The sequence below is a fragment of the Myxocyprinus asiaticus genome, chromosome 15 (assembly GCF_019703515.2).
Source record: "Myxocyprinus asiaticus isolate MX2 ecotype Aquarium Trade chromosome 15, UBuf_Myxa_2, whole genome shotgun sequence".
Classification (NCBI taxonomy): Eukaryota; Metazoa; Chordata; class Actinopteri; order Cypriniformes; family Catostomidae; genus Myxocyprinus; species Myxocyprinus asiaticus.
This window is the reverse complement of record NC_059358.1, coordinates 36,528,605-36,556,592: the sequence shown is the minus strand read 5'-3', so window position 1 is coordinate 36,556,592 and position 27,988 is coordinate 36,528,605. Positions and strand designations below refer to the sequence as shown.

At 42.3% G+C, this 27,988-nt stretch overlaps 1 pseudogene; it reads right to left on the bottom strand.

Annotated features, from left to right (window-relative positions):
• Nucleotides 1–27,875, bottom strand: LOC127452692 (carbonic anhydrase 14-like; annotated as a pseudogene).
• Between the last annotated feature and the right edge of the window lie 113 nt (nt 27,876–27,988).

Genomic DNA, 27,988 nt, shown 5'->3' with positions numbered 1-27,988 from the left:
TCACCTCAGAGGTTCCCTTTTATGGCAGCCCCAGTTACCCCAGAAGTTCTTGTCACTGCAACCTGTCACATGGCTACTTCCTGTCCGCCCACTGCTCAGGTCATTGTCTAGATCTTCCCTAGAACAAGAGCCATGGTCTATCTCTGATCCTGACAGCCCAAATCTGCAGTTCCTGGCTCATCTGCCTCCCAGAGTTTTCTTTCTCTGTGTCCAGCCTTCCCCTTTCTGGATATTAGCTAGTGTTTTTTTTTAGTCTCAGAAACAGAAGGATTTACAGCAAGTGGTTGACAAGAGCTTCAACTTAAAGATGGGGTAAAATCAGCATCTGGTAAAAAACCTCTCTCAGAAATCAGTGCCCTATAATAAATTATTCCTTGCTATTCAGTACATCACACCAAAGTACACTCTGTCACACCAATGTGCACTATAAACAAAACATAAGCCAACTATATGTTTTGCATAAAATCTTCTTAAATTTCTTTTGACTTTGAAACAATTTGAAGACAAAAGTAAAACATTCTTAACATATGAACCCATTCTGCTACATATTGAGATCTAATAAAATGGTTAGCAGGCACAATAACATCAGAACACTGGCTAACCTCAAGATCTCACATAATTCCATAAAGACTATAAAAAATGATTAATACTAACTAATTTTCAACATTAAATAAATTCAACATTTTATTGTGGGAGGGACAATGAAACATATGCTGAACTTTAGCTTCTTAACAATTTTTTTGTATATACAGTATATGGATGGAATTCAATAGGCTTGCCACTCATTTATGTAAAGACAATGCACTACTTCCTATTGCACTATATGTATTGTTACTGTTCTATTTTGTTGTGGCTATTGCAAATGTTACATTATTGTCCTTCAACAAATAAAAGCTAACTAAAGCTGACACATTTGTATGTACAAATATGGACCTCATATTGTTTATATGTAGAATGAAAACTCCATATATGATTTGGAACATATTTAGATTTCTGGTATCTGCCCACATGGGATAGAATCACAACATGCATGTCACCACAGGGGGCGGTCATCATATCATTACAGTAATTTACTATTTTATTTATAGTATGTACACATGTGAAATTCACAAAGTCATAATTAGCACAGGGGGATTTTTTTGAAAGCCAAACTAATATATAACAACAGTGGAGAAGACGATGCAAAGTGTGATCTACACAAAACCACACACACACACACACACACATACAAGGGTGCAAATGGGGTGCAAATGAAGAACGACGTCAAATTTTTAAAAAGATTTACTGAGAGATGAGAAGAAGATAATTGGAGAGACAGATGAAAAGTATATGTTTTCTCATTAAGACAAAAAGGGCAATGTTACACATGGAAGATTTAGGGTCAAGTTTCAGGGTGAGCAGCAGCTTCCTCTGGTTTTGTTGGGTCAGAGGTCGTCTTTAAAGCCATATCCTGTTTGGGTTATTTTGCCATATCTTTTGTTCTGTAGGGTGAAACCAAAATAAAATATGTCATTTGAACACTTTGGTTTGTTGAATGAACTGAGGGCACATTGTTTTATCCTTTGTTATTTCAATTTGCCTTTTAAAAACAGTTGGGTGTGCTACTGCATCAAAATGCCTAAGCACAAAGCAAAATATAATACAAATAACATTTCATTTTTAAACAGGATGCTTCAATATATTTCAATCTCTTAAACAAACAACACATGATGGGGTGCGAGTGGAGTGTTGTCCAACTTGGGGGGGGGGCACATGGGATTATGTGCCCCCCCGGGCCCCCCCCCAGAACCACCCCTGTGTAAAACTACCAATTTATTGGACTGACTAAAATGTTTGATAATACGTAGCTCGGGGAAAAAAATCAGGTTATAAAAAATATATACAGTACTGTGCAAAAGTCTTAGGCACATAAGATATTTCACAAAAATATTTATCAGCTTTAGTGAGTCAATAGGGAATATACATTTTAGACTCCCAAACATTCCTTTTGCAAATAGAATAGAAGAACAGGGAGCCCTGCAACAGATGGCATGGCCCCCACAGAGCCCCCCCACTGAACACTGAGTCAGTCTGAGATTACATGAAGAGACAGAAGCAATTGAGACAGTCTAAATAGATAGAAGAACTGTGGCGAATTCACCAAGATGTTTGGAACATGTTGGAACATCTGCCAACAACCACAAAAAACTGTGTCCAAGTGTAACTAGGAGAATTGGTGCTGGGTTTTTTTCTCCCCAATTTGGAATGCCCAATTCCCACTGCACTGTAAGTCCTGATGGTGGCATAGTGACTCGCCTCAATCCGGGTGGTGGAGGATGAATCTCAGTTGCCTCCGCGTCTGAGGCCGTCAATCCGCACATCTTATTGCGTGGCTTGTTGAGCGCGTTACCGCGGAGACATTGCGTGTGTGGAGGCTTCACACCATCCATCGCGGCATCTACGCACAACTCACCAAGCACCCCACCGAGAGCGAACCACATAATAGCAACCATGAGGAGGTTACCCCATGTGACTCTACCCTCCCTAGTAACCGAGTCAATTTGGTTGCTTAGGAGACCAGGCTGGAGTCACTCAGCACACCCTGGGATTCAAACTCGCGAACTCCAGGGGTGGTAGTCAGCGTCTTTACTTGCTGAGCTACCCAGGCCCCCAGATTGGTGCTGTTTTGAAGGCAAAGGTGGTCACACCAAATATTGATAGAGCTTTTTTTTATGTTTACTGAACTTTGTATGACGTTAATTGATAAATGAAAATAATTTATGGTATTATTTTTTAAAACATTCTCCCTATACAACATTTTTCACAACTGCCTAAAACTTTTGCACAGTACTGTGTATTTCCTGACTAGGAACCTTAGATTGTAGGGTTGATTTCAGGTGGTTACTGGGGTTAAGGTTTGAAAACTTAGTGGTTAGAGGTTGTGAATCAGAGGTCATTGAAATGGATGACCTGGAGTGAGGTGCAGGTCGGATACTTGGTAGAACATCCCAGCTCGACGTTGAGCTGTCATGTGACCAGGAGACACAATCATATGAGTAGTCACAAAACAATCACAAACAAACATTATCAAAGTGTTATATGACAAAGACAAGCACAGATATACAAGACAAACTACATTCTAATAATAATGTTATAAAGATTCATTGATTCAGAATCAGCTGTGGGATTAGGGATCAGCACAAAACTTTAACACCAGGTTAATGATTCAACACTGCATCTTCGTTTGTTTTAATTTTTGGGATATATACTGAATCAAATGTAATTACCGAGCTGAAGTAAACCCAGTAAAAAAAAATGGAAAGCCTAAACACAAGAAATATCAAACCAATTTCTTTGTGAAGAAGAAATCAGTGTCAGAAATTAACAAAATTGTACCCATGTTAATTTTCAGGGGCATTTTTACCTTTATGAGGCCTTTTTTTCTAAACATATGTCAAATACTTTAACTGAATTGCCTCAACTGCGAAGTGATGCTTTTCATAACTTAACCCACAATAATGTCCTTTTGGCCTTAAAGTTGTTTTTTATTTTTTATTATTATCCTTTCTCTATAATAATGAAATTCTACTTTATTTCTAACAGACTCTGTAACATTGCGTTTGTCCTGCACTTCTGTTTGACTCAAAAGATCTGAAAACTGGATACGACTGAAAAGCAGGAAGTTATTTGAAGCTTTATACATGGATCATCCAGTTTTATCATGGTTTACAACACATTCTTTGCATTTTTTGAGTAGAGCACATATGACTGAGTATGCGTAACTGAGCACGTACAAAATTACTGAAAAACATTACGTAACTCACCATCTCTAACCGACTTTTTTAGACCTATGAGAGATTGGTAGACATTCTTACCGAATAGTTTTCACAAAGAAGCAGATGATAAAAGCCAAACCTACACATCCACACAGAAATCCCATGACAATGGCAATGATTTCAGGCAGGAAGAAAAGTTCTCAAGTGAATTGCAATAATTGAGCAAACATCAGCGTTACAATCGATAAAGCTCATTGAACAGTGAACAAAAGCTTGATAAATAATATTGAATCAAAAGTTTCTCACCTGCTGTATACATTTAGGCCGAAACTGGATAGAGAAACAGAGAGTAAGAGAAATAGAGAGGGCGTTAGACCCATCATAAGCACTTTGCTAATTCTTTTAGAAACATAAATTCTTAAACGACACAAACAGAGATGTAAGGAAATGGAAATCCTGTGATAATTTACTCACACTCATGTCATTCAAAGTAATAAACTGCAATAGTTACCTTAAAGTGATTGTTCAAAGGGTTAGATCAGATAGAAATACATCCTCAAAGGGATAGTTCACCCAAAAATGAAAAATTCTCTCATCATTTACTCACCCTCATGATATCCCAGGTGTGTATGACTTTCTTTTTTCAACAGAACACATCTGAAGAAAAATAGAAAAATATCTTAGCTCAGTAGGTCCTTAAAATGCAAGTGAATGGAGATTTCACTTTTGAAGCTCCAAAATTCACAGTCATCATAAATGTCATCCATACAACTCCAGCAGTTACATTAATATCTTCTAAAGTGACACGATCACTTTTAGTGCGGAAAATGATCAGTATTTATGTACTTCTTTAAACTCTGAATTATACTTCTGGTAAGGAGAGGTACACGCGTGACGTAATCGCATTTGGCATTTGAAACACGTAAGAGCTGACGCACGTGCGACACACCTGGAAGATCAGTGCTGTTTACAATTGAGTAGGAGGAACGCTGTACAGAAGCTTCGTTGGCTTTGTTTTAGATCTGTATTTGTATCTGTTTCAGTACTCACAATGGTGCATTTGTGTGCTTATTCTGGATGTCTCAACCGAGTGGAGAACGTGAGATAACGTTATGTCCGTAACATGCCAACGCGAATATTTCACACGAGAGACCACTTAAACTCCGGAAGCGTTGGATTATAATTAAAAAGTACTTAAATATCAATCTTTTTAACACCAAAAGCAATCGTATCGCTTAAGAAGACATTTATTTAACCGCTGGATTCGCAAGGATGACATTTACGCTGACTATCTGTGATTTATTGAGCTTCAAAAGTCGTATCACCATCCACATGCTGTGGCTTATTCTCAGGGCCAGCAAAGTCTTCTCTGCTGGCCTAACATGCCAAATAAATAAATATTTTTCATCCTTTCATCCTTTTTGCCTATTCATTTTTAATCGATTTCCACTCTTAATTAATCTACAAACAAATAGAGAAAAACTAAAAGTTTATCCAGTCATAATTTATTCCTTGATGCTTACAAGCAAAGTGTGATAACTGTTTCACAAATCGTATGCCCAAAGCCATGCTCATTAGCTGAAGCAGCGCATGAGTCTGAGCTCCAACCCTCAGGCCTTCAGAATTTCTTCAGAATCCCTCAACAGTGCAAATGAATGAGCAACTAATGTCAGATTGTCAGATTCATCAGCCAATTAGATTGATTTATTTGTTCTTGTTGGGTGTGATCTTTAGGATATGTCCCAGTCAAGGCCTTCTAGCTGGCCTTGAGTGACGCAATTACGCTTTAAGTGATGTACGTAATTTGAAAGTGAAGAGCGCGAGATCTTGCTGACATGTCGGCTGTCATCACTGCCGCTATCGCCATTGAGAAAGAGATCCTTATGAATTTAAAAACATGAGATGTTCTGCATGACTGTGTGATTGCTTAATTTATTAAACAGGAAAGGAGGACTGATTTTCACTTCAAGCAAATTGGTAAGTGCTTTTTGCATTGTTATAGCAACATCAGGAGTTTTCTGAGTGTAAATTAGGCTGCTTGAGCATTCAGTGTCGGATCAAGTTTTGAAAAGTAGTGCTGAGTTCCAATCAAATTATTATATAACCTACTAGGAAAAGTGCAATGGAATGCATCTTTAAGTCATAATTACAACTTGTAGGCTTGTGTAAAAATTCTCAACTCCGATTTGCAGGGGCATGATGTCACACAAACATGTCGACACTCAGGGAGATTGTGAGGGAAGGAAGGTCACTGGGACAGGAAGGTTCAGGTCTCAGGTGAGCTTTTAATCACAAACTTAGGGGTAACACAGTCACAACTGGCACAGTAACTTCTTCAGCTTCACAAACTCTTTAGGTGCATGCAAAATCGGCCCCCCGCAAAGTGCGGCTTTAATTTGCGTGAACACCTGTTGGCACTGCTCCGTCCACTGGACCGGGTCTGGAGCCCCCTTTTTAGTGAGATCAGTCAGTGGGCTGGTGACGTCTGAATAATTAGGCACAAACCTCCTGAAATAGCCAGCCAGCCCCAGGAACTATCTCCCTTTTTGGTCTTGGGTCTCAGGCAGGTCGCAATTGCCGTAGTCTTGTCAATTTGGGGACGCACCTGCCCATGACTTAAGTGGAACCCCAGATACCGTACCTCCACCTGCCCAATCGTGCACTTCTTGGGGTTTGCTGTGAGTCCCGCCCGCCGCAGCGATCTCAGAACCACCCTCAGATGCTGCATGTGCTGCTGCCAATCATTACTGTAAATGATAATGTCATCTAGATAGGCAGCGGCGTAAGCCAAATGCAGTCTGAGGATTCGGTCCATGAGACACTGAAACGTAGCCGGGGCCCCTAACAAACCGAACGGAAGCGTCACAAATTGGTGCAATCCAAATGGCGTGGAGGGTTTTTTTTCCCTTTGTCAAATCCAATGTCGAATAAAATCAAGCAGTACCTAACAAATCGAGCAACTCATCAACGCAGGGCATCGGGCATGCATCAAATTTAGACACCGCGTTGACTTTCCTATAATCCACACAGAACCGCACAGACCCGTCGCTCTTAGGCACTAGAACAACCGGGCTGGACCAGTCGCTGTGGGATTCGTCTAGTACCCCATATCAAGCATCGCATCCAATTCTTCCCGAACTATTTTCTTTTTGTGTTTGGGCAAGCGACAGGTACGGCTACGTACCACCACTCCCAGTTCAGTCTCGATGTGGTGCTGGATGAGGTTCGTACGACCTGGTAGAGGGGAGAACACATCTGCAAATTCTTGTTGCAACTTGGCAAACCCTGCAAGCTGATACGGTGAGAGGTGGTCTCCGCAAGTGTGGGTGCTATGATTAGGTTTTATATTCACCTCCGGCCCAAGCTCCGCCCACGCCAGAACTACTGTAGCCAACATCACAGGGACTGACTCCCTCCACAATTTCAGGAAGTTGAGGTGATATATTTGATGTGCGCCCCCTCTATCGGTCGCTTTACCTCATAATCGAGATCCCCCACTCATCTTGTGACCTCAAAGGGTCCTTGCCACTTGGCGAGTAATTTGGAGCTTGATGTGGGTAGTAATACAAGTACCTTATCTCCTGGTGCGAATTCCCGCCACCGAGCACCACTGTTATACAGTTGGCCCTGTCGTTCTTGAGCTTGGAGCAAATTCTCCTGTGTTAGTTGTCCCAAGGTGTGGAGTTTTAATCTAAGATCAAGAACGTACTGAATTTCATTCTTGCTATCTGAAGGTCCCTCCTCTCAAGCTTCCCGGATGACGTCAAGCACCCCACGCAGGCACCGCCCATATAGCACCTTGAACAGGGAAAAGCCAGTCGAGGCTTGTGGGACTTCTCGTACCGCAAATAACAGGGGGTCGAGCCATTTATCCAAATTCCTAGCATCCTCGTGCAGGAACTTACAAGTCATGTTCTTAAGGGTTTTATTAAAACACTCCACCAGGCCATCTGTCTGTGGGTGGTTGACACTGGTGCGTATCGCCTTAATGCCCAATAATTTGTAAAGCTTGCGTAGTGCCCATGACATAAATTTGTGCCCTGGTCGGTGAGGATTTCTTTTGGAATCCCCACCCGGGAGATTATCTTGAAGAGTTCCTCCACAATACTGCATGCTGAGATGCTGCGCAGAGGCACTGCTTCCGGATATTGCGTTGCATAATCCACTAGGACTAATACAAAGCGATGTCCATGTGCTGACCGCCCTAATGGCCCGATGAGGTCCATGCCAATTCTCTCAAAGGGGACCTCGGTCAATGGAAGGGGGCGCAATGCGCTTTTGGTGTGGCCGGTGGATTCACCAGCTGACATTCACGGCACACCGCACACCACCAGCGGACATCGCCACCAATGCCCGGCCAATAAAAACGGGCTATTCAGCAGTTCATTGTCTTCCTTTCCCCTAGGTGTCCCGCCATCGGATTACAGTGAGCCCCCTGGAATAGCATTTCCAGACGGCTCCACGGTATTAAGAGCTGGGTTGTATCTTCTTTTGTTTGTGTGTCCTGCGTCACTCTATACAAATGCTCATTTATAATCGTAAAATAGGGATATGAAAGTGCGACACTCGGCCGGAGTGGTTGACCATAAAGTACTCTCACTTGGTCGAAGGCGTGCTTGAGGGTCTTGTCTCACGACTGACCCAGAGGGAAATCTCCTTTGGGAAAACCCCTGAGGAAGGGAGGGGCGGCAGCCTCTCCCCCCTCACGTCATCTTGACGTGCAGCTGACGAAGACGGTCCTGGCTCCGTCTCCCCTACCAAAGCATCGCACACTTCACATCTCCACACTTTCATGCAGGACCCATCCGTGCATATTCCCTTTAATACGTTTACGAATTCAGGCCAATTAGTCCCTAAAATCAGCAGATGGGTGAGGCGGGAACTAACCGCGGCCTCCAATCTATGTTTTGTTCCCCAAAATTTAATCACCAGGGTCACCATAGGGTATTTGTGAATATGCAAATGCACACACCTCACCCTCACCGTTTTAGAGGTGCCCAGTGCCTCGCGTTGAACCAAGTATTGGTGGACCGTGGTTTGATTACAACCTGTGTCCACCAATTCTTGGTGAGTACCCCCCTTGATTCTTACTAGTATCCGGTACACTCCGGCTCAGTCGGAGACAGCCTGCGGGATGTCGGGGATCAAGACCACCGTCCCCAGCTCCATCATCGGGCATTGATCCCAGAAGTGCCCCAGATCCCCGCAACCTTAGAAGACCGGCCCAGACACTACGCCCGCACCTGCATCGGTGGGCACTTCCAACTGAGGGGAAGAGTGACGGGGCACTGTAGAGGTAGGGGGCGGTGTTCACCTCCTCAGGCAAGGAACCAGCCTTGGTGGCGGAGCTCCCCGCCTCCACGGAGCAGGAACGAGCTCTGGGGAGAGAGCAGAGTGAGAGGGATGGGGGGAACACACAGAGGGAGGGGGTAGAGAAGGAGAGAGAGAGGAGGGCTCTTCCACCCTCGGGTACGCCACTAAGTGGTCCTCCGCAAGCTGGACGGCTTCCTCCAGTGACACCGGGCAGTGCTACTGGACCCACTCCGCTGTCCCCTGCAGCAGTCGATGAATCAGCTGTTCCAGTACCACCTGGTCGATCACTCCCCTGATGTCACGATTCCCCACCAGCAGCCATTTCCGGCACACGTCTCGGAGCTGTTGGGAAAAGGCAAATGGGTGGACGGTCTTCCCCAGCTTCATGGTCTGGAACAGTTGGCGATACTGTTCCAGGCTATGACCCACCCACTGCAGAATGGACTTTTTTAGGTCATCACAGGCCAGGAGATTAGCCGCCAGCAACTGTTGGGCTGCAAGCTGGGCTTCCCCGGGCAGTGGGAGGAGCCTGGCCGCCCACTGGTCATACGGCCAGCCCCAGATCATCTTAAGGAGTGTGGGGGGAGGCAGTTGGCTGCGGTGGTCCGGGGTCGCCGCTTGCTCTCTCTCCTGGCCGAGGAGGCTCCGGATCACGAGCCAGCCCTCTGCTTGAGCTCGCAGGATCTCGAAAAACTGTCGTTCCTGGTCTTGCCGTAGCTCAAGCAGGGATTGCTGGTTGGACTGATGCAGGCTGGCAAGGGACTGGAGAATCTCAGCCACTTGGGAGGACTCCATGGGGCGTACTTCGATTCCCGGGTTTTGGCACCAGTGTGAGGGAAGGAAGGTCACTGGGACAGGAAGGTTCAGGTCTCAGGTTAGCTTTTAATCACAAACTTAGTTGTTACACAGGCACAACTGGCACAGTAACTTCTTCAGCTTCACAAACTCTTTAGTGTCACAGGCTCCTAGTCACAGCCTCTTAATCATCACAAAGTCTTTATCACAACTCTTTTAGCATCACAAACTCAGTAGCTTCACCGTGAGACTCTCGTGCCAGGCTCTCTCTCCCTTCTGGTGGTGGCGTGGCTATTTATATGCCGCTCTCCCCAAGCTCACTGGAATTAGAGACAGGTGTTAGACATAATTTAGCTCAGGTGTAAGCGCCCTTACCGCCCTCTCTCTCTCCGGACGGGCGCTCGACCATGCCTCTGCTGCCACAGAAATATACAAAGTAAGTGATAAACATTCACTTTATTAAGTAATATCAATAAATGAGTTTGTTTCCACATTACATGATATTAAAGCTTGTTTAACAAATGCCTGCAGAAATAGGTGTATAAAACAGTATAATCTCTTTTGATAATTGTACATCTGAAGCACAAATGCTAGTGCTGCAGCATTGTTTATCAGTTAGGTTGCTAGGAGACATCTCTAATGAGAGTCAAACCCCTGCTAAGCTAACGACAGCGTTGCAGTTCCGAATATCGGGGAATGGGATGCATTTATGGTCGGAGATATCAAGTAGGAATATCCCACATCCAACTTGAATGAAACGCAGCATAACCGTGTACCCTGACGAAACAAAATTTCTTGCAAGCAACATTTAAATCACAAATATTATTAGATAGATTTTTCCAGGTATTATAGACCTCCTTGGTAGATTCATATGAAAAATTATGATTTTTGAATGTCTGAGATGTTCATTTTACGTCATGCTGCAGTTAAAATTAGGCTTGCTTGAGCATTAAGTGTCATTTCAAGTTTTGGCTTTTGTGCGTGGACATGTTTTTAATATGTCAATTGGTATTATTAGTTAGCTTCGACATAATGTATGATGCCCAAAGGCATAGGGTGTCTTATTCATTGTGAAACTGTGTTTTCTTAATGGCATGAATCACACTGAAGGCCTAGACTTTAAATGCATGACCCGCCACTGTCCACATACATTTTAAGGACTTACTGAGCTGAGATATTTTTCTATTTTTCTTCAAATGTGTTCTGCAGAAGAAATAAAGTCATACATACCGTGGATATCATGAGGGTGAGTAAATAATGAGAGAATGTTCATTTTTGGGTGAACTATCCCTTTAAGGATGTATTTCTACCTGATCTAGCCCTTAAAATGAGTTTTGTTGGTGTAACCTAATGTATTCAGGTTGATTCAGTGATGTTACATAATATTTTTGACTACATAAAACCAGTTAATTTAGATATTCCCACATGAAGCACAATTTGTTCTAACTTTTTTCATTAGAACACCAAATAAATTTTTTTGAAGAATCTTCACGACAACTCTTTTCCATCCAATGACAGTTCATAGTGACCACGTCTGTCAAGCTCCAAAAAAAAAAACAAAAAAAAAAACATGAAAGGTACTGTAAAAATAATCTGTATAACTTGTGCACTGTATTCCAAAACATCTGAAGCCATACAATAGCTTAATTAAATGAAAAATTAAATGAATTGCAGTCTGTTTTATACTTAACGCTATTCAGAAGTCTTGGAATACAGCACACAAACAGTATTAACTAGATTTTGGAGCTTGACAGACAATGTCACTATGTTGTATGGAAAAGAGCTGTTTGAAGATTTTTTTTAAAATTTTTTATCTCCTTCTGTGTGCCATGGTGAAAATACCAGAATATGTTTTGAACAACATGAGGGTGAGTAAATAATTAAGAATTTTCATTTTTGAAATTTTGAAACTGATCCCATTGAAAAAGAGAAAAAGAGTTTAAATGATCAATTTGCATATAACACTGTTATTTAAATTGAAAACATGACTCTTATCATGGCTTTGTAATACTCTGTATCTCTCTCTCTCTCTCTCTCTCTCTCTCTATTTACCAACCCCATACACACTTAGATTCACACACACACACACATGTTGGTGCGGCTATCCTTATGAGGACTCTCCATAGACATAATGAGTTTTTATACTGTACGAACTATAGATTCTATCCCCTTACCATACCCCTAAACCTAACCCTCACAAAAAACTTTCTGCATTTTTAAATTTTCAAAAAATTACTGTTTAGTATGTTTTTTTAAGCAATTTGAATTATTCGGAAATGTCCTCATAAACCACATTTATAGCATAATACCCTTGTAATTACCAGTTTGTAACCTAAAAAATTTCCTCGTAAACCACTTAAATCTTCCCATACACACACAATCACATGATTACAATAAACTCTGTGTACAGATGAGATTTTGAAAAACTAATCAGCCATCACATAAACAAAGAGCTCAGCTATGCTCCCCTCTTCTGTCTATCCCTCCTCTCCCTGTTCTATTCCTTCTCTCTCTATCTCTTTCTCTTGCTATGAATGAAAGAGGACAGGACAGTTCTGTGGTTAAGTGGTTGGGTGGCACTGAGATTATCCTGGAGAACTGTGGGCTTGGCTGCTTCTGCCTTACTGGAGTACAGCACTGTCTCTAATTTCATCAGCTAATGATAGGAGAGGAGAGGAGAAGAGCATCATATCCATTCTGTAACTACTTTAATGTGAATTAATGTTAAAAGTTTGCATCTCTTGTGCCTTCCACAAGTTTTTCTGTACCTGTGAGTGAGAGATTTTAACCCTCTCATTGAAGATGGTCCAGAGGATGCTCTGGTGGCAGGGTGGAGTAGTGAGTGAGCCATTGTAATGGAAATACTGGCCCAGGTCATTGGGCAGCAGTGACCGAACATAAAATGCAGGGATAAATACTTTCTGGCCTGCATATCAGGACACAAGTAAAAAATAAATAAATACAAATTCAAAGTAACAGTTCACACAAAAATTATAATTCTCACATAATTTAGTCACCCTTATGCCATCTCAAACTCGTATGACTTTCTTCATTGGAACACAAACTAAGTTGTGATTGTTTTGTACAATGCAAGTCAAAGGGGTACAAAACTTTCAAGGAAGAGAATCAGGAGTTGGAAGAAGGAGAATGCATAGATCATTAGAATGACAACCCAGAATCAGTACCTAGGACAGGAGCCAAGTCAGAGGGAGAACGGCCTGAGAGAACCAGGCAGAAAGGGTAAGATAAAATGGCCCCTTCAAAAGAAGAGGGGGAGTGGAGAAGTTTGGATGAGCACCTGAAAGACCTACTACAGAAAACCTAACGAGGACAAGTAGAGGCCAAGCATAATGGTTTGGTAGCTCCATCAGTGGTTTGGTACAGATCAAGTGTGCGAATAGTAATGCCACTCTTCAATTCATCCTATGTAGCGGCCAGGTTGTACTGGTACAAATTTGGTTTAGATGATGACATGACCAAGTGCTCAGGAAGCTGGCAGAATTGGTGGAAAGAAGCCAGCTCTAAGCAGGCCAGGAGAGTCCAAGTGCAAGCCAGCAAAAGATCCAGTTCCTTAGGCAAGGAGAGGTGGGAACCTCCCAGCAGGAGGCTAGCAATCAAGCTCTTGACACCAGGGTTAGTGTGGAGAATGGAGGTGGATCTAGGAAGGCAGCTCCACTTTTCTAGAGACATCTACAGCACCCGAAATGGTGCTGTGGTCTGTGGCTTCTAAAGCAGTAATTTTGGTTGAGCTCACAGTAACATGGGAGGAAGGTGTGGAAGCAGCCCATGAAAGGAAGCAAGGAAAGTACTCTGACCTGGTGGCAGAATGTAGGGAAGTCAGTTGGAGTGCAAAGCTGTATCCAGTGGAAGTGGGAGCCAGGGGTTTCATGGGCAGGTCAACTACATGCCTACTCAGAGGGGTTGAAGAGTGCCACAAAGGAGGTGTCAGAAAAGTCAGAAAATTCGAGTTTCTGGCTGTGGCCACGGGAAGAAAGAAAAGGTTTGGGGAGCAAGTAATGGCTGAGGAATGGGGAACTGCAGGGGTGGCAGGTAGGTGTTCCTGCTCACTGCTCCACCACCAGAAGATTCTCCGGGGTAAGGGGTGAAACATCGATGAGCGGTGGTCCCTGGCTGATGACCCTGCATTAAATCCTGTTGGCACCGGTGGCAGTCCAGCAGGCTTTGGGCCAAGCAGGAACACCATCTAACTGTACAAAATAATCCCCCCCCATTTCTCTTTGAAAGTTTTTTTTTTAAATTTAGTCATATAAGAAACCGAAAGACCACATTGTCTTCAGTGTATGCAATGCAACCTGGCTAGGCCTACTGACCCCATATCAGCACCAAAATGTGACAAAAGTCAGCAGATTCTGTCTGGGCCTCAAAAAGTATGTGCTGAGATGTTGCGGATGTACTCTTCAAAATAATCTCCCGAGTGGGGATTCCTAAAGAAATCCTCACCGATCAGGGCACAACGTTTATGTCACGGACACTACGCGAGCTGTACGAGTTGTTGAGTATTAAATCGATTCGCACCAGCGTATACCATCCTCAAACAGATGGCCAGGTGGAACGATTAAATAAAACCCTCAAAAACATGATTCGTAAGTTCGTGCACGATGATACTAGAAATTGGGATAAATGGCTTGACCCCCTGTTATTTGCAGTATGAGAGGTCCCGCAAGCCTCCACTGGCTTCTCCCCATTCAAGCTGCTGTATGGGCGACGCCCACGCGATGTGCTTGATGTATTGCGAGAGGCCTGGGAGGAGGGACCTTCAAACAGTAAAATGAAATTCAATACGTTCTTGATCTTAGAGTAAAACTCCACACTTTGGGGCAGCTAACACAAGAGAATTTGCTCCAAGCTCAAGAACGACAGCGCCGACTGTATGACAGGGGAACTCAGCTAAGGGAATTTGCACCGGGAGATAAAGTGCTTGTATTGCTTCCCACGTCGAGCTCTAAATTACTCGCCAAGTGGCAAGGAACCTTTGAGGTCACACGACGAGTGGGAGATCTCGATTATGAGGTTAAACGAACCGATAGAGGGGGCGCACGTCAAATATACCACCTCAACCTCCTGAAATTGTGGAGGGAGGCGGCCCCTGTGACGTTGGCTACGGTAGTTCCCGAGAAGGCAGAGCTCGGACCGGAGGTGAGTTCAAAACATAAACAGTTCACCCTGGTCACTTACGGAGACCACCTCTCACCGAGTCAACTCACGGAGGTTGCTAGGTTGCAACAGGAGTTTGCGGATGTGTTCTGCCATCTACCTGGATGTACAAACCTCATCCATCACCACATCGAGACTGAGCTGGGGTCGTGGTACGTAGCCGCCCCTACCGATTACCCGAACACAAGAAGAAAATCGTTCGGGAAGAATTGGATGCAATGCTCGATATGGGGGTAATAGAAGAATCCCACAGCGATTGGTCCAGCCCAGTTGTTCTAGTGTCTAAGAGCGACGGGTCTGTATGGTTCTGTGTGGATTATAGGAAAGTCAACGTGGTGTCTAAATTTGATGCGTATCCAATGCCTCGCGTTGATGAGTTGCTCGATCGGTTGGGCACTGCTCGATTTTATTCGACATTGGATTTGACGAAGGGTTATTGGCAGATCCCCTTGACACAATTTCCCGTGAATAAACCGCCTTCTCCACACCGTTTGGATTACACCAATTTGTGACACTTCCGTTCGGTTTGTTTGGAGCCCCGGCTACGTTTCAGCGTCTCATGGACCGAATCCTCAGACCGCATTCAGCTTACGCTGCTGCCTATTTAGATGACATCATCATTTACAGCAATGATTGGCAGCGGCACATGCAACATCTGAGGGCGGTTCTGAGATCGCTGCGCCGAGCGGGACTCCCCAAATTGACAAGACAGCAGCGATTGCGACCTGCCCGAGGCCCAAGACCAAAAAGGGGGTGAGACAGTTCCTGGGGCTGGCTGGCTATTATAGAAGGTTCGTGCCTAATTATTCGGACGTCACCAGCCCACTGACTGATCTCACTAAAAAGGGAGCTCCAGACCCGGTCCAGTGGACGTAGCAGTGTCAGCGGGCGTTCACGCAAGTTAAAGCCGCACTTTGCGGAGGGCCGCTTTTACATTCACCTGACTTCTCTCTCCCTTTTGTTTTACAGACAGATGCTTCAGACAGGGGGCTGGGGGCCATACTCTCGCAGGTGGTGGAGGGGGAGGAGCGCCCGGTGCTGTACATTAGCCGTAAGCTCTCGTTGAGGGAAACTAAGTACAGCACCATGGAAAAGGAGTGTCTCGCCATCAAGTGGGCGGTCCTCACTCTCCGATACTACCTGTTGGGACGGGCCTTCACCCTCTGTTCCGATCACGCCCCACTCCAGTGTCTCCACCACATGAAAGATACCAATGCCCGGATCACCCGTTGGTATCTGGCTCTTCAGCTGTTTAAGTTCAAGGTGGTCCACAGACCGAGGGCGCAGATGGCTGTCGCCGACTTCCTTTCCAGGAATGGGGGGGGAGTGGTAGGCAGGCCGGATGCCTCCCCAGCCTGAGACGGGCGGTGGGGATATGTGGCAGCTGGGGCGTGTTCAAGCATCTCTCCGGAGAGAGAGAAAGCGGTAAGGGCGCTTACACCTGAGCTAAATTATGTCTAACACCTGTCTCTAATTTCAGTGAGCACGGGGAGAGCGGCATAAAAAGAGCCACACCGCAAGTAGACGAGAGAGAGAGAAACAAGTGTGCAGCAGTGTCAAACTGTTTCCATTTCCTGTTGAAGCTATTGAGGGTGAATTATTGAACGAAGTGAAAACCCTGAAAGAGTGTATCTGTTGCAGTGAAGAGAATAAAACGCCTACCTGAACCAGGAAATCTGCTTCTCACCTCCTCCCTTCATTGAGAAGTGTTACAGTATGACATATGAAAAAGTTCTTATATGTTTATTTACAAACAAAGTAAATTGCTAAAGTAAAATAACACTGGTACACACATGTGCAAACACATACACAGGCACAAAAACACCTACCTGCATATCAAATCTGACCCAGATAGTTGGGAATACTACCATATGCCTGGTAAGTCTCCTCACCTGCCTGAGAAAGCAAAAATATAAAATAAAAATATTGTAACATTGGACAAAAATAAAAATATTTTTTTAAGCAAAAAGTCTATACTAATTTAATAGAAGTAACTAACCTACCTCAGTCAAAATCCCTAACACAGCCAGGCTGTTCTCCTGTGCCCTAGCTTCTGTCATATTAGCATACAACTCTGTATTATAATGTGCAACATGGAGCTAAAAGACAAGAGACACAAAGATTGTGTACAATGCATAATAATGCCAATTAAATGTTTTAGTGATTTGTTTAACAGTAAAATTCTTTGTAAATCCATGGACATTTACTCAGATGTGAAAGTGAAACTAAACAGGCACCACATGTGACTTTCAAATGTAAAAGTGAGAGTGAAAGTGGATATTTAGAGTAAAAAAAAGGACTTACATTTTTATCTGTTTCTTATCCACATCTATTATATCGCTTCTGAAAATATGGAATTAACAACTGGAGTCGTATGGATTACTTTTATGTTTCCTTTATGTGATTTTTGGAGCTACAAAGGTCTAATCACCATTCACTTGCATTGTATGGACCTACAGAGCTGAGATATTCTAACAATCTTTGTTTGTGTTCTGCTGAAGAAACAAAGTCAAACATACCATGGATATCATGAGGGTGAGTAAATGATGAGAGAATTTTCATTTTTGGGTGAACTATGCCTTTAATCATTTAATCCATGATTGAAAGTGTCCAATAACAGGACGGTTCCTGAAATTAAGCGAGTTCTAATCAGCTGGTCATGTGATCCTAACTTGGCATCCCCCATGAGAAGACCCTCTCCATGTAGAATAAAACAGCTTTAATAAGCTTACCTATATGGTTGGAGTCTTCATCTCATGTGAGTAGTCATGATTTTATACATATGTTTCAAAATTACAATTAATTTCTTTAAAATTTAAAAATGTTAAACAAGGAAAAAAGTACTGAGTGCACCTTTAAATATGCACTTCTTAAAATCTAACAATTAGTTTCAAATGCCTTTATAATTTCCACTCCTTATTCCTTTATGTACAGTATCTCCATCACACTGCAGACACAGATGGGAATGGTCAAAGGTGCACTACAATGTTTCCCAGAGACTGTGGTTTGTTCATTGTGGTTGTTCATTGGATTAAGGTTAAACAATGTGTTGATTATTTACAGTATATTACAGTTCTACTTGACCTGATTTTATAAGAGTAACCGCATACCTATCAGAAATTTTATGATGTACACTTAAGGCTGCTTTAAGCAATTTTATTTTTAATACCCCACAGGCTTTGCTGATTTTTCTTTCGTGTTCAGGGTTTTGGAAAGAGGCCGTGTGGTTGAAGATACACACATGCACAAGAACACACCTTGGCTGAAGAGCTCCGCCCATTAATTGTATGTTCACTCCCTGTGGCCATGCCCACGCCAGTACCCCAGTGCAGGTGCAGCTGTACAGCACTGTAATGCCATGGCAATCCAGCCACTCCCATCCAATGAGACAGTGTCAACTGTACTGTTTGAAAAAAAAAGAGAGAACAATAGGGTGTGTGAGAAGATTGACAGGATCATGAGTGTGTGAACTGTTAAAATTCACATACTTGAAAGACAACTAAAACAAACAGGATACAGTATTTTGCTCATACACACAAAAGTTATTATTATATTACATTACATTACAATGCACTGCATTGCATTGCATTGCATTACATTACATTACATTACATTACATTATATTATATTATTGTGACAGTTCCCTCGTTCTCTACTATGAAGGAGGGAGCAGGAGTCAGGTGAACAATCCATGTAATTCTTTATTCTGCACCTTTCACACAAACACAAAATTTGCTTTTTAGCACAATATATCAAAGGCACACACGATCAACGCTGCGTATGTCTCTATCTCCCTCTCTCCTCCGGCGGTCTGGATTGCCCTTTTATCTCTCTCCACTCTCACTGCAAACACAAAACAGCTGTTAGAGGTGATTTCCCACAGGTGTCAATCCTTACCGTTTTGTCTCTCCCGGCCTTGCTCTCTGCAAACGTCGCTCGGCCACGACCCGTCGCCCGACTCAGGCCAGGGAGCCTTCTGGAGAGGAAATCCGCAACAGCCATCTGGCCCCTGGCCTGTGGACCACCTCGAACTTAAAAGGCTGGAGGGCTATATACCAATGGATGATCCACGCATTGGTATCCTTCATGCAATGGAGCCACTGGAGGGGGGCGTGGTCCGAACAGAGGGTGAAGCATGTCCCAACAGAGAGTACCGGAGTGTGAGGACCGCCCAATTGATGGCCAAACACTCCTTCTCGATGGTGCTGTACTTAGTCTCTCTCTGCAAGATCTTGCGACTTATGTACAGCACGGGATGCTCCTCCCCCTCCAACATTTGGGACAGTACCATTACCAACTCCCTGTCCGATGCATCCATGTGCAAAATAAAAGGGATAGTGAAGTCAGGAGGGTGCAATAATGGCCCGCCGCAAAGTGCAGTTTTCACCTGCATGAACGCCTGCTGAAACGGCTCTGTCCACTGGACCAGATCTGGTGCCTTCTTTTTAGTAAGATCAGTCAGCGGGCTGGTGACGGTCAATAATTAGGCACAAATCTACGATAATAGCCAGCCAGCCCCAGGAACTGTCTTACCTCCTTTTTGGTCTTAGGCCTCGTGCAGGCTGCAATCGCTGCGGTTTTATCAGTTTGGGGCCGCACCTGCACATGACCCAAGTGGAAGCCCAGATACCGTACTTCCACCCATCCAATTGCACACTTCTTAGGGTTTGCCGTGAGTCCCGTCCATCTAAACAACTTCAGGACAGCCCTCAGATGCTGCAGGCGGCGTAAGCAGCATGCGGTCTGAGGATTCTGTCCATGAGCCGCTGAAACGTAGCTGGGGCCCCGAACAAACCGAAAGGAAGAGTGACAAATTGGTGTAAGCCAAATGGTGTGTAAAATGCAATTTTTTTTTCACAGGATATGGGAGTTAAGGGGATCTGCCAATATCCCTTTGTCAAATCCAGTGTCAAAAAAAGTGAACCGTGCCTAACTGATCGAGCAGTTCATCAATCTGAGGCACTGGGTACGCATCAAATTTAGACACCGCATTGACTTTTCTATAATCCACACAGAACTGGACTAAGCCATCGCTCTTCGGAACCAGCACCACCGGACTGGCCTAGTCACTGTTGGATTCTTCTATTACCCCCATATCTAGCATGGCCTTTAATTCTTCCCGAACCACTTTTTTTGTGTTCGGGTAACCGGTAGGGGACGACAGTGTACCACTTCCCCTGGGGTCATTGCGATATGGTGCTCTATGAGATACGTATGACCGGGAAGGGTCAGAGAATTCTCCTTGCAACCTGGCAACCTGTGACTTGTGATGGTGAGAGGTGGCCTCCGCAATTGTAAATTCACCTCTGGTCCGAGCTCCTCCCTCTCTGGAACCACCGTCGCCAACATCACAGGGACTGCCTCCCTCCACAGTTTTAGCAGATTCGGGTGGTAAATCTGACATGCTCCACCTCTATCCGTTCATTTAACCTCATAATCGATTTTCCCGACTCGCTGTGTGACCTCAAAGGGTCCTTGCCACTTGGCGAGTAATTTAGAGCTCAATGTGGGCAGTAATACAAGGGCTTTATCTCCCGGTGCAAATTCCTAAAGCCGAGTACAGCCGGCTTTGACGTTCTTGAGCCTGGAGCAAATTCTCCTGTGTTTATTGCCCCAGTGTGTGGAGTTTTGCTCTCAGGTCAAGAACAATTGAATTTTGTTTTTGCTGTTTGAACTTCCCTTCTCCCAATTTTCCCGTAGGATGTCGAGCACACTGCGCGGTCGACACCCGTACAATAATTTGAATGGGGAGAACCCCGTGGAGGCTTGCGGGACCTCTTGTACTGCAAATAATAGGGTGTCTTCGGGCACGAACTTACGAATCATATTCTTTAATGTCTGATTAAATAGTTCGACCAAGCCACCCGTTTGGGGGTGGTAAACGCTGGTCTGAGTCAATTTAATCCCCAATAATTTGTACAGTTCGCGTAGTGTACATGACATAAACATCATGCCCTGATAAATGAGGATTTCTTTCAGAATCCCCACTCGGGAGATTATTCTGAAGAGTGTCTCCGCAGCACTACGTGCTGAAATGTTGCGCAGTGGCGCTGCTTTCGGATATCACGTTGCGTAGTCCACCAGAACCAACACAAAGCGATGCCCGCATGCCACCTGCTCTAATGGCCCAACAAGGTCCATGCCAATTCTTTTGAAGGGGATCTCGATCAATGGAAGGTAGCACAATGGTGCTCTTGGGGTGTCCGGCGGATACACCAGCTGACATTTATGGCATGCCGCACACCACCTGCGAACATCCCTGCGAATGCCCAGCCAATAGTCCATACCATTCTGTCTCTCCTGGCCTCGCTCTCTGCAAACGTTGCTCGGCCACGCCCCCATCACCACAATTATATTATATTATATTATATTATATTATATTATATTATATTATATTATATTATATTAATAAGGATGACAACCATAAAGTGTCAATATACTTTGTCTTTATTTACAAATTATACTAACAGTTATTAGAATTTGAAACCTATCAGACTTCTTTTTGTGAAATGCTTTGCTTGAAAAGTATGTCTGTGCCATCTTTCCTGTTAATGCTGTATGATTTGTTCTTTTTTTTTTTATTGTGTAGTGCCATTAATAGGCTACATTTTAAAGTGTGATTGAAGTGTTCAAATACAAGTGTACTGTTAGTGGCCACTTTATTTTCAAAATGCTCACCCAAATATTTGAATATAATCCATCCAAGTGTAATGCTAACTAACTGGGTGGATGGCAGCAGGATTTAGCAAGAGCTTAGGAATCTGTGTATTCATTACCTGTATGGCCATTATTGGTGAGGGTGAAGGGCTTATTGCCAGGTTGGTTGTATGCCAGGGGCTGCACGGGGACTAGTGTTGGGTCATGCAGTGTGTGAGATGTATCCACATTTGTGGGTGACTGACTAGAGCCACCACAGTCAAGAAAAAATTCAGCGCATTCTGACTGGCTCACTGCACCTAACACAAGCACAAAAGGCCACAGCAGTGTGAGAAACAAAAACAAAAAAATGCTAACACTTATCTTAATACCACCTAATAGTAAAAAAAAATAATAATAATTATTAGCAACCTATCATAAATAGCTGGGTTACACTACTAAATATTCAAATGGCCCCTCAAAAACATATATTTTTCATGGATTGTCAGATTTTGTTTATCAAATAACTTTTTTCTGTAAATGATTAAATAAAATGTATTATTATTATTTTTATTTTTTTTACTTTTCAATTTGTCAAAGATACTGTATTTTACAACAACAGTTTTTTGTTTTGCTACTTTTATTACTTTTATAAACTGTTAAAAAAAAATATTACAGCTGCATTATTGAACAGTGATGAATGTATTTTTATACATTCCATGAAGAGACCTTCAAAATAAATAACAATTGTAAATATTCATATAACAACCATTCATACTATTCCAAGTTAGAATGATGTGCATGCTTTAAAAATGGATAAATCGATATGGATGTGTAGAATACATGTATTTCTATAGGAACTGAGTAGGCTGCATTGCATTTTGACTTTTTAATAGAATGACCCTTTCATGTGCTGAAAGCTCATAGTGAAGTATTAGCTAAGTGTTTAGTCATTAATGAGGAGATACATTGTTGCAAAGGCATGAGGTACACAAGCACGTTTGTCAATGCTGAAACATCCTGCAGTGTAATTAGCATAGGGGAACAGAGCAACAGAAAACAACAAGACTGGTTCAGTGTGTTTCAGTTTGGTGCCAACTTGCCAAGTGAATTATGTGTACACAGGGATTAGAGGCCCACTCAATCTCGCTGTTCACCGAGAGTATCCCTCCAAACCCCTGTTCAACTCCAAAAAGTGTGGAGGGGGAGGGAAAGTTACACTCATTGATCTGCGGTTGCCAAGGTGATCTCTATGACAACTGCAAGACATATTCCAGGCCTCTGTCAGTTTACCTCTCACATGCTGTCCAAAACATGGATGGGAAACAAAGAATCTCTCACCCAATGAACAACACTCTGTTCAGAAATCACACTCACACAGCTCTGAAAATGTGAATACAACACACGTGTTTTAAGTAACAGCCATCATTAACAACTGTTTTACACCAGGTGTCCAGGTCCTATAACCAAAATCAAAAGAATATATATTTAGCTTATTTATTTTTTATTTTATTTTTTTGCATTAATGTCAGTTACGGTTTTTTCAATTGCTAACATGCATTGTTCAATTCTGGAGCCACATTTTCAAAACTCTTCATACAGTCTGCATTACCAACATGAATCTTGGCCAAACAGTTAATCTCATCTCCAAAACTCACTCAAACAAACAAAATAAGCTCATTCCACCATAACACTGGCAACATTTCTCATTCAGAAAACATACATTTCATTCATAACACACTGACCTAAAAAACACTAACAACAGGGAGCATTACATAAATGATGAACTTTTATTTTTAAAGTTTGAATGATTTTTTTCACATAAATCAGCATTTCATTATAGAATAACACCTTTTCACTTTATAGAATGTACTAAAGCATATGTAACAAGAATGAATCAGAAATGCTGCAATTTGTTTTCTTTGAATATAGTACTTTATTTGTGAAAATAAAAAGGTGAAAAAAAAAATCAAAAAAACTCCTTAAATTCCAGGGCTGCAATGATAATTAAAGAAAAAAAAGTTAACACATCTATAACATGTGTGTTCTAATCACTGATTGTAAAGTACTGTGAGGGTTCTAGTCCTCCCTCTCTCTTGCATTTGGCCACAAGTTCTCATCAACATCACATCTGATGTCTTCTCTGGCAATGCATCTTGGAAAGTACCTTCTGGAATGTCTAATCCAACCCTGGCAGTCTTCAAGAGAAATGTCTCCACACCCCGCATTCATTGCCTCCAGTAAAGTCATCTGGTCATGTGGATGGTGGTCATAAACCTTCCACCTCCACACAGAGAAAAACTCCTCTATGGGGTTTACAGTTTTTTTCAATTGCTAACAAGTATTGTTCAATATTGAAGCCACATTTTCAAAACTCTTCATACATTCAGCGAAACAGAAGTCTATGCGGACCAAACTGTGAATCATTTTTCATTGCTTTCAGACAAAATGCATTCATGCATTCAGCATTTTTCAAAATCCATGAACACTTTTGTCATTCATACTCCACACTTTATATTTTCAGCTCATTTTTCAAATTCTAACACACTGCTTTCAAAACTGATAAAAACACATCAAAACAGAATGATGGCAAATTTCAAGCATTTCTGCAGTAATTATTTTGAAATATAAAAAACCTTAGCAGAAAATGAAATAATAATCATTCCAAGCTAATTGCAATTTCAACTGAAAGCTTACCGAGGTGTCCTGCTTTAGCCTCATTACCATGTTTTAGTAAAAGGGGATAGCTTGGATCTGATTTTGTTTGGAAATATGAATCAAAGAAGACAGGTTGGTGGGGAAAGAGGAGTTGTACAGAGATTGAGAGTGCGTGGAGGACAAAGGAGAGGAAGACCAAGAGCGGTAATCTCTGATGCGATAAGGGCCTCAATTATTGACCATGTTGTAAACCATGGTCTCTCTTTGGGAGAGGCTGGTCTAAGGGTGCAACCAAATCTGCACCGTTCAACAGTTGCATCAATAGTACGAATCTTCCGGCAAAACAAAAGGTGACATGAGCATCCTTTGATGATAACTGAACTACATATTACAGTACAATACAATATGTCTACATTTTGACATGTACTGACATTTTGAAACCTATTACAATACAGTAATTGATGTGTTTTAGGATCCAAAGGTTGCCTCCGAGAGGAGGGAGAGGCAGAATCTTTTCAGATGTGCAGGAAATTGCTATTGTTGACATGGTAATTGCCAACAATGCAATAAAACTGCGGGAAATTCGGGACAGAATGCCGGCAGACACTTTCACTTTTGGAAATGTGAATATGGTCAGCACAATGATAATTGCCAGAGTCCTAGAGAAACATAAAATAAGGATGAAGCAATTGTACACTATAACCTTTGAGAGAAACAGTGAACATGTAAAAGAACTCCGGTATCAGTATGTCCAGGTAAGCTGTCACTTCAGTAACCAAACAGGGTACATACACAGTTATGCATAATGTAAATTACTGTAAAACTGTTTGTAATTTAGAGGGTAATGGAGATGGAAGCCAGCCGAACTCCACATACTTTTATCTTTGTGGATGAAGCTGGATTCAACCTGGCAAAAACACGCCGCAGGGGAAGAAATGTGATTGGACAGAGAGCAACCGTGGATGTCCCAGGCCAGAGAGGAGCTAACATCACGATGTGTGCAGCACTGTCCAATGATGGTTTGCTGTTACACAAACCACTCATTGGCCCCTACAATACAGAGAGGCTTATTTATTTTCTGGATGACCTGCATAATCGACTTGTGCTGGCAGAGGAGAGAAGGCGAGGGGCATCAAAATCCCTTCAAACTACCTTCGTTGTTGTGTGGGATAATGTAGCATTCCACCACTCTGCTGCAGTCACAGACTGGTTTGCTGCATATCCCAGGATGTCAGTATTATTCCTGCCTCCATACTCCCCTTTCTTAAACCCCATAGAGGAGTTTTTCTCTGTGTGGAGGTGGAAGGTTTATGACCACCATCCACATGACCAGATGACTTTACTGGAGGCAATGAATGCGGGGTGTGGAGACATTTCTCCTGAAGACTGCCAGGGTTGGATTAGACATTCCAGAAGGTACTTTCCAAGACACATTGCCAGAGAAGACATCAGATGTGATGTTGATGAGAACTTGTGGCCAAATGCAAGAGAGAGGGAGGACTAGAACCCTCACAGTACTTTACAATCAGTGATTAGAACACACATGTTGTTGATGTGTTGACATTTTTTTCTTTAATTATCATTGCAGCCCTGGAATTTAAGGAGTTTTTTTTTTTTTTTTCACCTTTTTATTTTCACAAATAAAGTACTATATTCAAAGAAAACAAATTGCAGCATTTCTGATTCATTCTTGTTACATATGCTTTAGTACATTCTATAAAGTGAAAAGGTGTTATTCTATAATGAAATGCTGATTTATGTGAAAAATCTTTCAAACTTCAAAGATAAAAGTTCATCATTTATATAATGCTCCCTGTTGTTAGTGTTTTTAGGTCAGTGTGTTCTGAGCTTTCTGAGTGAGAATTGTTGCCAGTGTTATGGTCGAACAAGCTTATTTTGAGACATGTATTAAGTGTTTTGTTTGTTTGAGTGAGTTTTGGAGGTGAGATGAACTGTTTGGTCAAGATGCATGTTGGTAATGCAGACTGTATGAAGAGTTTTGTAAAAGTGGCTTCAGTATTGACCGATGCTTGTTAGCAATTGAAAAAAAAAACTGTAATGGCATAATGTACTGTATAAACACTTTGACTTTTTTTACAATAATGTAATAAAATAAATCTAATAAAAATAAAATATGACCTGAACATTCTTGACAGGTTTTGTGAGATTCACTTTTGCATTTCAGCACACACTGTTATTCTTTCAGATTTGCGTCCCTCTTGTGTATTTTTGTGCTATACACTCATTAGGCTGATTTACTTTAGATTTTAGCATGTGCAATACAAAATATGGCCAAATAAGCTTTTCCAAAGGCTTTAATCTGTTAAGAATGTCATAAGATCATGATTTGCCCTAAGAGGCTATTTCTATGCAGGAAAAGACCAATGCTGTGTGTGTGTGTGTGTGTGTGTGTGTGTGTGTGTGTTTGTGTGAGAGAGAGTGTGTGTGTGTGTGTGTGTGTGTGTGTTTGTGTGAGAGAGTGTGTGTGTGTGTGTGTGTGTGTGTGTGTGTGTGTGTGTGTGTGTGTGTGTGTGTGTTTGTGTGAGAGAGAGAGTGTGTGTGTGTGTGTGTGTGTGTTTGTGTGAGAGAGAGAGTGTGTGTGTGTGTGTGTGTGTGTGTCCTATTCATCGTCATGCTATCCATTCTGTTCTTCTGTACTAAATGTAAACACTCATTCTTAAGCTCCTCTTGCACCTGCTGATACGTTCTCTCTCAAAGTGTGTGATGTGTGTGAGATGGAAGAGATGAACTGAAAATAATAAAGTTTGAAGAGAAAAGAGAAAGAATGGGAGAGAGTTGGAGGAGAAGATAAGCCTGATTAATATATGGAGGAGAAAGTGAATGTACATGATTTTCTTTTTCCAAAATGTGTATGTCTAGCAGAACAACCAAATAATTCCAGAACAAAGTAATTCTAAGAAATATTTCTGTTATGGATATCAGTTATCTCTATCAACCTCATCACAGCAGTATTACATCAGTAAAAATTGAAAAAATGAGGGCAAAATAAAGAACAGTATTACCTGCATATGTCCATTCTTCAGCTAAAATAAAAAAGGAAGAATACAACAGGGTTAAATCAGGGTCTTGGTGGTTTGCCAAACAATTATTCGTAACCTATGTCATTTATTTTTCGTGTATGGCATTTTGACATTTACAGTATGCTATATATTACAAGTTATACTTTTTTTTTTTTCCAGTATATGTGTTCTCTGAGAATTGAACCCACAACCTTGAGCAAATTATGAAGACTGAAATAACAATACAGTCACTACAGTATGATAATTTCACAGTTTCCAATGCATCAAAAGCAACCATTTGTATCATTTAATACTTTTTTATCTTGCTCTCTTATGTTTTTTAATTTACTTTTGTATTCATCTGTGTTTAGTAGCTTTGATTACCATTAAGAGCTCTAGCTCTATTGTAAGAGTCCATTGCACTAATACTGCTTAAGATAACCATACTCTTACCAGATCCTGAGCAGTCCACACACTTCATACACAGGAGGAAAACAGCCACCGTTATACAGACTAGGTCCATGCTTTCAAACCTCCACCCCACAGCACACCCTCACTCACACACACTGGGAAAACTAGAATAGACACACCGGTGCACTGGATGACTGGTGGAAAACCAGGTCTTAACTGGGCCAC